Genomic DNA, 10068 nt, shown 5'->3' with positions numbered 1-10068 from the left:
TCACATCATGATAACCAGCCAACCAAGGATGACCTAGACAAGTAATGAGAGAGGTTAAGAAATCAATAATACAGCTAAAATCTGATAAATTACTAAGATAATAAACATGAAACCACATAGGTAAATTGGTTATATCAAGAAGTCAGAATAGCTTCATCTATGGCGGCGATGAGTTCTTCTCGAGACAAGATTTGACAAGGACATTAAGGAACTTGAAACTGGTAGAGGTATATCCTTAATCCACTATTATAAGGTCTACTACAGGATGCTGAGAGGATATACCCAAAATTGACATTTTACAAGGAGACTTACTGAGAGCCTGAGCTGCAGTTAGCCTTTTGCGGTAATCCTTATTCAGCAATCTTTTTACAAAGTCTACTGCATCAGAAGACAAAGAGGGCCAAGGGGTTTCTTCAAAGTTTGGATCAGTTTTCAGGATGGCCCTAAATATACCGGACTCTGTTCGCGCCCAGAAAGGCCTGCTTCCACATAGAAGAATATAGGCAATTACACCAATGCTCCACATGTCCGCTTCTGTTCCATAAGATCTATGCAAAACCTCAGGAGCAACATAGCATGCACTTCCAACAATATCATTAAGCCTTTCATCTGCAAATATTTCCATCAGTCAACCATGGCATGCTACAATAACAGAAAAGAAACGATAAAAGCGTTGTATGCATTAACATTACCTGGTTTTACGTAATCAGAAAGACCAAAGTCAATGGCCTTTAAAGGAGAGTTCTCATCCTTAGAAACAAAAAGGAAGTTCTGAATAAAACACAAGAACAGCTGTCAATATAATGAGCTCGGAAACCAAAGAAATAAAAAGAGCATACGCGGTAGAGAGTGAGGGAGGAAAGAAATGACACTACAGTTGTTTCACCTATATGGTGGGATTAGAAGAAACCCTAAACATTTCCAGCAGATGCTGTAAGAACAAATGCAGAGCATAACTAATCTCTTCGGTGGTCTGTCCCATAGACAAACCTCCAAAAGCAGTTTGATTTGGTTGAGCTGATTTGACTCTCTCAATACTTTACAGGGGCTTATACAAAATTATGATTGGGTTATCAGCATTCATCATGTGATATTATGTTACCGAAAATTCCCATGAATGTTCTTTTAGTCACCTAATTAGTTGAGAAGGATCCTAGATATCCTAATTGGACAATTGACATAACAGATGGAAATACAGGATTACTCACTTCCTGTACTGTAACGTGTTGCACACAATTAATATCAGTTACTAAGTTGATGATGTCTTGAGTGTTTTCTTTGATATTTGAGGTTATTAATCATGCTATTATGCTTGCGTTCGTGCACTTAATGTCAAAATTAGTAGAACACTTTCCACAGTAAGCTTGACCCTATTTCATAGGTTAACTCAAGAAAATTTTATCAACAAATTCCTAACCAGTTCTCCAAATACAATCGCTAGATTTCTTATTTATTTCCATTCCAAGTATACAAAGAAGCCATATAATATAAGAAAATTTACCAATGAGATATCTGATTACAGCAGTGAAGCAATTCTACACAAGTTTTAGTAGATTGCCATAATGATTGCACTACGCATTTCTTAATGCTTCAACCAAATACAGATACAGGTCAGACTATTTACAGGAGCTAAAACAGCAATCGGAATCACCCACCCCTGAATATGGAAATTCAACCATTTAATCAAAAAGTTTAAAAACCTTAAAGATTTCCCCATTTTTTGTTTTTTCCCCTCAAGAATCTTGAAAATAATGAGTAAATACCAGCAACAAATATAAAAATTGCCGAGCTTTTTCATAGTAGGACATTCTTTTTCTTGCTCATTTGTTTGTAAGTGTAAAGTTCAACAATAACTTGATAGGTAGGCCTAGCCATCAAGTGAGTAATCTGCTAGTAGAAACAGAAGTTTTAAACCAAAGTAGAGGGTGTATTGCAAAGAATGTTTTGAGTATTTTTATGTCATAAGGAAACCAAAAGAATTCATTACCTCAGGCTTTAAGTCACGGTGAACAACCCCTTGAAGATGACAGTACGATGTCACGCTTAGAAGCTGCACCATGACAGCTTTGGCATCTTCTTCTGAGTATTTCCCACCCGTTCAAAAGAAATTGGAAGTCAGGATGTTTACATAGGAGAATAACAAGCATACAAAGCTGAAAATGTATTAAGTACGCACCTTGCAAGTATCCGGTCCAGTAATTCTCCTCCTTTACATAACCTGAAGAAGATTTCACAAAGATAAGTATACAAAAATGGGTAAACATAAAAGCCAGAATTGATGAACTATAATAGATATCTCTTCTGGTTTGGCAAAAAATTATAAAAACATTGGAAATATGAATCAGGATGATTCTTTATGTATCTTAATCTACTACTCTGATATTAAACTAGCTTGACAAAAGAAAACTCACATCAGCCATGAAGATTGTTGGCATTAAATCATTTGCACATCTAAAAAAGATTTAACAGTCGATGAATGACAACCATTTATTTCAGTTTTGCCAACATTAATGATTCAAGCCAATGCAAACATTTGGAAGGACGTAGACCAAACTAAAACATTTTTTTATGTGTAGTCTACAAATCTCCATCATGTAATTAAGGTGCCTAATAGAAAACAAAAGATCATATTTCTTTTATATCAGAATGCTGAAGTATTAACATTGACATGTTACCCTGAAAGGTGGTTTACACATTCTGAATTCAACATAAACATCAAGCAAAAACAGCATTAAGATTGACTAATTTAACTTACTCCATGACTATATAAACATTTTCCTCGTCCTCATAGGCATCATAGAATTGAACCAGATTCCTATTTCCTGTTAAAGCACGCAATATTTTGACTTCTCTCCTTACGTCCTCAATTGCAATTGCTGTGGTCATCTGCAAAAGTATCCCCAGTCTCATTAAAATGAAAGAACGGATACAATAAGGTTCAATACTGCTTTTGGCGTGCAAATAACAGGATAACATCATGTAAACACAGTTGACAAGAAAATGATTGGAATCAACTTCCACCTAATGCTTTGCTTCAACTTTTATATGTAAAAATAGACAAAACCCGCTAAATTTTCAGATACTAGAAACATCATCTAGCTATTAGCCAACCTTTTCTTTTCTTGATAGGTAACAAACTATACGACATAAAATCCTATATCAGATATTCTGGACTGTCCACATAAAATCCACAATAATTTTCATTTTGGCCAAGGTCAATTTCTCATAAACGTAATAATGGAAGTTCCAACAAATCTATCTAGCTCACTTGCCATCCTTCTCAACCATTTCTGGAACCAACACTTGTCGAAACAATGAGAACATCCGACTATTACTATATTTCTGCAAAAAGACCGTAGCTCATTCAAAGTCACCAAACACTTTGCACCTCAAAACACTTACAATCGATGACATCTCGACCAGTTAATATTACAATCAGCAGCAATGACAAATGAAGACTTCAACAAGATTTACCAATCAAACAGAATATAGAAACAAAACTCTCACTATACTTTCTTTAATAGGGAAAACAGCATAAAAGGGCAAACCTTTGATTTTGGAATAACTTTAACAGCCACATCATGCCCTTTCAAACTCCCTTTTTTCCCCTTAGCTGCAGAAGTATAACCAAAATGGCCCCTTCCCACTTCTTCTCCAAGCTCATAGTGGCTTAAGAAATTCTTTGAGTATCCAAAATTCTTATCCAAACCAATATCACACTCACTCCCCTCAGGAATTGTAGCTTCATTAGGCTTAATTGAGCCATGTCTCCTAGCAAGCAATGCCCTAATATGCTTAGCTGGTGATGGTGGTGGAAATGGGCGTTTGAGAAATCTCAAAGGGGTTGAAGTTACACTAGAATTGGAAGCTGGGGAATTCTTGAATCCACTAGGCAAAGGACTTGGACTGTAAAAAGGAAACTTTGGTGTTTTTCCTGTGTGGGAACTCAATTCAGCCTCATTATCAATGGGAATTATGGGATTTTCAGACAAGTTTTGTGGGGGTTCAATGGGTTTTCCATGACAAAGTCCCATGGAATCAAGAACACAATTTAGATAGGATCAACAGAATTCAATTAATCAAAAGGAAAAAACAGAAGAAGTAAAGTTAACAACTTTATACCAAGAACTAACAGGGAAATACAGAAAATAAGACCATTACAAGGAGAAAAAGAAACAAGAGCAAATTTTAAAGATTTTTGAGCTCAAACAAATAGAATACAAACTACAAATAACCAAACAAATGAATAAAAAAAAGGAATTCTCAGACACCCAACAATTGAAGAAGTAAGAAAGTCACAATCTTGGAAATGAAAAACAAGAAAGTGGGATTTTTAAGCTTAGAACAGCAGAACCAAGAAGGGATCAACAAAGAATTTCAGCAAAGGTATTTAAGGTCCAAGAACAATTCCTAGGGAAAAGAGAAAATCCCAATAAGAAAAGGAATTAGACTTTGTGATCAAATGATCAATGCCAGAGAGACAAAGCTCAACAAGAATCAAAGATTTTACTAACAGGTTTCAGCTGAAGAAATGGAAAGAAATAAGAGGGAAGTATGGAATCAAAGTATCAAATTAAAGCAAGAGAACCTAAGGGAAAATACTTTTTTTTTTAACCAAGAGGAAGGTAAAGAATGAACAAGAATGATAGAGGAGCTAAAAAGTGAGAAAAAAAGATGCTTAGCAGAAGCAGCAAGAAAATAAAGGTGAAGGGGAAAAGAGAAAGGAAAGAAGCTAATCTCCTTTAGTTGTCTGATTTCTCAACTTTTTCTTTAGTATATTATTTCTTTTTCTTTTTTTTCTTTTATAAAAAATTATGGTGTTGGGAGTTAGAACCAATTTAAAGACACCTCCACTACGTTTCAATTTATATGAACCTGTTTAACTAGGTACGGAGATTAAAAAAAATAAGACTTTTGGAATTTATGATCCTAAACAAATCAAAAAAGGGCCCAGAGTATTTGTGTGGTTATAAATGTTTCTCATTAAGGGTTGAATTGTAAGTTTATGCTAAATTGTTTCCAAATTTAGAAAGGGGTCATTTTTTTTAGAACAGACCAAAAAGGAAATAGGTTCACATAAACTGCAACGGAGAGAGTAATATTTAGTAGTTGTATTTTTACTTAAACATGAAATTCATCATTTCAACTCACTTCATTGGCTTCTTTTAGTATTGTTTATTTCCTCTTTTGTTTTTTAATTGTGGGTGTTTTTTCTTTTTGGATTTTCTTTCATTTGCTTTGAATGAAAATATTATTAATTGTTAATAATGTAAGTGGGGTTTGAGGTTTGGATCCTTCCAGCCTGTCTTTATTGAGAGAAAGAGAAAAAGAAGCATTTGTGTTTTGTTATGTGAACATTTGTGAACAACTATGCAAACCAATATTGCCTGTAAAGATTGAGGTTTGACTTGTACTATCTGGCTTTTGTTGAACTTTGAAATTTTGCTCTATTTTCATTGTAGTATTACCTCTAATTTCTGTTTTCACAATAGAACTGTCTAATTTTTGACTTCTTAAAAGAGAAAAGAATAGTTTCATAAACTTCTGCTCTTGAATTACTATCTTTAAATATTTTTATTTGCCAATGGAAAATACTAACCCTTTTTTAGCAGTCACAAAATAGAAGAAATTTCGCTGTATGATTATTCTGTAAAATAGCATTTTCTGCTACATCTTTTCTTTTTGAGTTATCAGTTTCCTACTTAAATTATTCGGTGTCCCCAAAACCTCCCTGAACTATATTATTGCTCGTATTAAAACCTCCCTCGTCACTGACCTGGCATAACATATGTAGATACTCGCTTGGAAGCGCGTGGTAGCTGAAAAAAGCCATCGAAATGGCCCACCTAACAGAAAATAATAGTTAGTTAGCCTAACCCTCTTTCAAATGTATTTATTTTTGATAAATATTCTCCTTATTTCATTTATATCTATCTTTCTTCCTCATTTTCCATCATTCTTCCTTATTTTTTCCCCTTTCTTCTTTATTTTTCACCTTCTTCCTTATTTTTTAATTTTTTTTCTTCAGTTCTCTATATATATTTCCTCTGTAAAAATTTTTCCCTCTCTTGTTTCCTCTGAAATTATTTATTCTCTTTCTTGTTTTAGTCTTCTTTCATGTCTTGCACATATTTTTGAAAGAATACCAATTTAAATCTTCTTATTAAACTCAACACCTTGTAAAGAATGAAGTTGAATCTCTTGAATCTTTTTTATGTAATCTGCAATTAGCAATTAGAGAATGTAATTGTTGGGCAATTGATTCTTTATTTGCAAAATTTTAACTTGTGTAATTATTATTTTTGTAATATAAGATGACTTTTAAGAAATACAACACTATATGCGTTTATTTGTATTTTACCTGTGCTGCAAGTGAATAATAAGGACTTATCAATTGAAGTCTAGCATAAAGCACAATCACAATTAAACCTAAAATTAACATGTTACGTTAGATATTATTTTGGCCAAAACTCCTAGAATTAATCATTCGAGAGTAATACATTATAAGTAAACTATATAAAAACTTTGTACTAATCATGAGTTAATATAGTTAGACAGATGTACCTTTAAAAGTCCAACATGGGGTTTTAATATATAGGGGAATATAGTTCAGAGGGGTTTTATGGACACCAGATAGTTTAAGTAGGTAACTGACAAAAAAAATAATAGCTTAGGTGGGGTTTAGACTGAATTAAATAGCCACGTGTAGTGCTACATGACACGTTTTTTAGACAATTAGGAGCGTGTACTAGACGCACCTCTAAGAATGCAAGGAGGGGATTTTAATATGAAGGACAATATATATCAGGGGGGTTTTGAGGACAGCGAATAGTTTAAGTAGGAAATTGACAAAAACTTGATAGTTTAAGGGAATTTTAGGATATTAACTCTTTATTTTTTCAATGGAATCAATTTTATAACCTTTTTAATTCTTGCTTAAGCGGTACTAAAGGAAGTTGTATTTGACAAAGGAGAGAAATATTTGATATGTAAGCTATTGTTGATAGTAGAATTTTCTATATTTGGTGAAAATTTATTTAGGATTATAAGCTTCCAAAAATGGCTTCAACTTATTCTTAAATAAGTTTAGCTTACATCTTCACACTAGGTTTTACATGAATTCAAAACATGAACATTCCCTCAATATATTCTCACTTTGAATAATTTAGTATAATACCTGATAAGATATATAAGTATTTATCTTTAATTTATATATACTGATAACGTAAAGAATTTCTACACTATTAGAATTGTCATTTCACTAAGGAGAGAAATCTTTAATATGTGAGCAATTATTGTTAGCAACATTTTTTATTTTTGGTGAATCTTTTTTTTTAGAATTGTTAGTGTCCCAAATTGCTTTAACCTTATTCATAAATGAATATGAAACTAAATCTGAACTAATAAATTGATAGTTTGGATTCACCATGTTAATCTCATGAAAATTTCAAATTATAGGTTGGTTGTTTTCTTAGTAGGTAAAGCTACTTAATATTTATCAATTAAATGAAGGGTTATTTGATCATAAAGAATACAGGAGACTCAACCACTTCAGTTTGTTCAACGTCTAGATTTAGCCCATGTCAAAAAGATTGTGCATAAGACTGAACATGTCGGATTTTCATACTATGGTACTCGTAAATTGATATTGATAATAGTTGTCAAAAAGAATATCAAATATCAATAGTAAAGCATCTCGTCTCGTATTAAGTAAAACGCTTCGTCTCAACTTCCCACCTTTTAAAACACTGAACCCAATGATTTGTAATTGTCTAAACATATTTGAAACCATGCTCCTATCTGTAAATGTAGGACTCTTGTCCATTACTCAAATGGTTACTCAACTATCCCAAATTATTTCTTAAAGTCACTTTACTTTTCGTTTGTAACAACAAAGTCACTGAATATGCCTACTGCACTCAGAAGGTCATCAATTAGATTTTTCCAAATTTGGATTGCCAAATACCTATTTTTACCCTCCTAAATTATAAAACATTTATCTTCTTTTTTATTTGTTTTTAAAACTTTAATATATTATAATTCCCCTTTTTTAATTTATATTATGCACTTACCTATAGAATAAATATAATATTATTTTATAAAATTAAAAAAAGTATTTAAGCATATATTATGCTGGAATACAAAATAATTAGCATAGTAAAAAAATTAATTAGAAATAATTTGTTAGTAATAATAATTTTAGTAATTAACAAACAAAAGATTCAAAAATTTATTTACACAATTCAGAATGAAAGAAAATAAAGGCTGTAAAATATATATTCCATGCACGTAATATATAAAATAATTTATTTAATAAAGGTATTTTTTATAATATACTTGTTATTCTTGACAAAAATTATGCTCAATTATATTATAATGTTTCTACGAACTTTCTGACGACACACAAGTGTTGTCACCGGTAAGCATGGGGGACTATCTGTATAGGGTAAAATATACTATGTTAAAGTCGTGCATGGAATATATATAATATATATTGAGCATAACTTTTTCAAGAATATATAATGTATATAATATAAATACTTTTATTTAAATAATTATTTTTATATTACGTGCATGGAATGTATATTTTACAACCTTTATTTTCATTCATTTTGAATTGTGTAATAAATTTTTGAATTTTGTTGTACTAAAATTAATTATTACAACAAATTATTTTAAATTAAATTCTTTTACTATGATCATTATTTTTGATTATTCCAGGCATTATAGATGCTTAAATACTTTTTATTTTTTTAATTTATAAATTATATTTATATATTTATAGGTAAGTCATAAATAATAAATTAAAAAGGGAAAAATGATAATATTAAAAAGTTTAAAAAATAAAAGAAGATAAATATTTTAAATTTAGAGGGTAAAATAGGTATTTTGGCAATCAAATTTGAAAAATCTAGTTGAGTGACCTTCTGAGTGCAATAGGTATAGTTCAGTGACTTTGTTGTTACAAACGAAAGAAAAGTGACTTTAGGAGATAATTTGAGATAGTTGAGTGACCATTTGATTAATTGACTCGTAAATATTGTAATCCATTTCATGAAGTTTTTTCCTTTTAGTTTGAATAGGTTTAAATTCAAATCAAAATTATCAGTCATACCTTAACTTTATTATTTTACCATAATGCGTCCTTGTCTCACCACATTTTAAAAAAAAAAGAGCAATAGGCGTGTTATCAACTTCATGATAACGATTGTTTGTGCCACACGCATATAATAGTTTAAGAAATTTATTTATTATTAGAATTATTAGAGTTTTAGCTTGGATTAGCAATTGATGTTGATGACCAACCTGTAGCATGTTTCTCATGATTGGGTTTCCCTTAATATATTTGCAATGAGAAAAGGGATAAATATGGCTATAATTGTGTAATGTCTAATTTATCTTGGATCATTTTGGCGCCATTAATAATAATATATATTATTGTGTATAATATGTCAACCCTTTTAGGAATTTTCCTAAAGAGATTCTTAACCATTTTGAACTGTCACCATTGAATACTATCACGTGTATCATTGAATAATTTATCTTCTTATTCTTCTCAAAATTAGGTTTTACTTGATTTATTCTTCGAATGATTGTCTTAATTTGATTTTTTAATTACTGAACATGTTATCTTCATGCAATCACATCTTTCTGGCATAAAACCTTAATCCGAAGAAGTGGGACATTTCGACAATAATTAACCAAAATAAGAGAGCGTTTCAACAAGTGTTTTTCATTTTGAGATCTCGATTCATTCAAATTCGCTCCGTATAAGGTCCATTAAAAGTGAAACCATTGTCTATCAGATTTTTTTCATATCCAGGATCGATCTTTAGACATTTAATTAAAGGCAAAGGAACAAAATTCATCTACTGCAACTCTTAATGATAATTTAGTATATTTACCCTGCCCCCCCCCCCCCCCTTTTTTTTTTACTGAAGATTACAGTTTCGTCGCTCATTTCGAAAATTTTGAAGCAAAAAAAAAAAAGGAGAACACGAGCAGTATTTTACTAATAATCTTCTTTATCTAGTACTCCCATCATTTTAATTTCCAAAAAAAAAAATT

General features: G+C 31.3%; 1 pseudogene across 1 annotated transcript in view; it reads right to left on the bottom strand.

The window, feature by feature from the left end:
- LOC109219485 overlaps nt 1-4760 on the bottom strand; it is a 7123-nt pseudogene extending 2363 nt beyond the window's left edge. Inside the window, exons 1-6 of the transcript XR_002066950.1 lie at nt 3549-4760; nt 2756-2886; nt 2177-2218; nt 1988-2096; nt 693-771; nt 5-609 (exon numbers count right to left, since the gene is read on the bottom strand). The product of XR_002066950.1 is annotated as a CDPK-related kinase 7-like (transcript). The remainder of the gene's footprint in view (nt 1-4; nt 610-692; nt 772-1987; nt 2097-2176; nt 2219-2755; nt 2887-3548) is intronic.
- Nucleotides 4761-10068: the final 5308 nt, after the last annotated feature.

Source organism: Nicotiana attenuata, unplaced genomic scaffold (genome assembly GCF_001879085.1).
Source record: "Nicotiana attenuata strain UT unplaced genomic scaffold, NIATTr2, whole genome shotgun sequence".
Lineage (NCBI taxonomy): Eukaryota > Viridiplantae > Streptophyta > Magnoliopsida > Solanales > Solanaceae > Nicotiana > Nicotiana attenuata.
The sequence above is the reverse complement of the archived record's forward strand: the minus strand, read 5'-3'. Positions and strand labels throughout refer to the sequence as shown.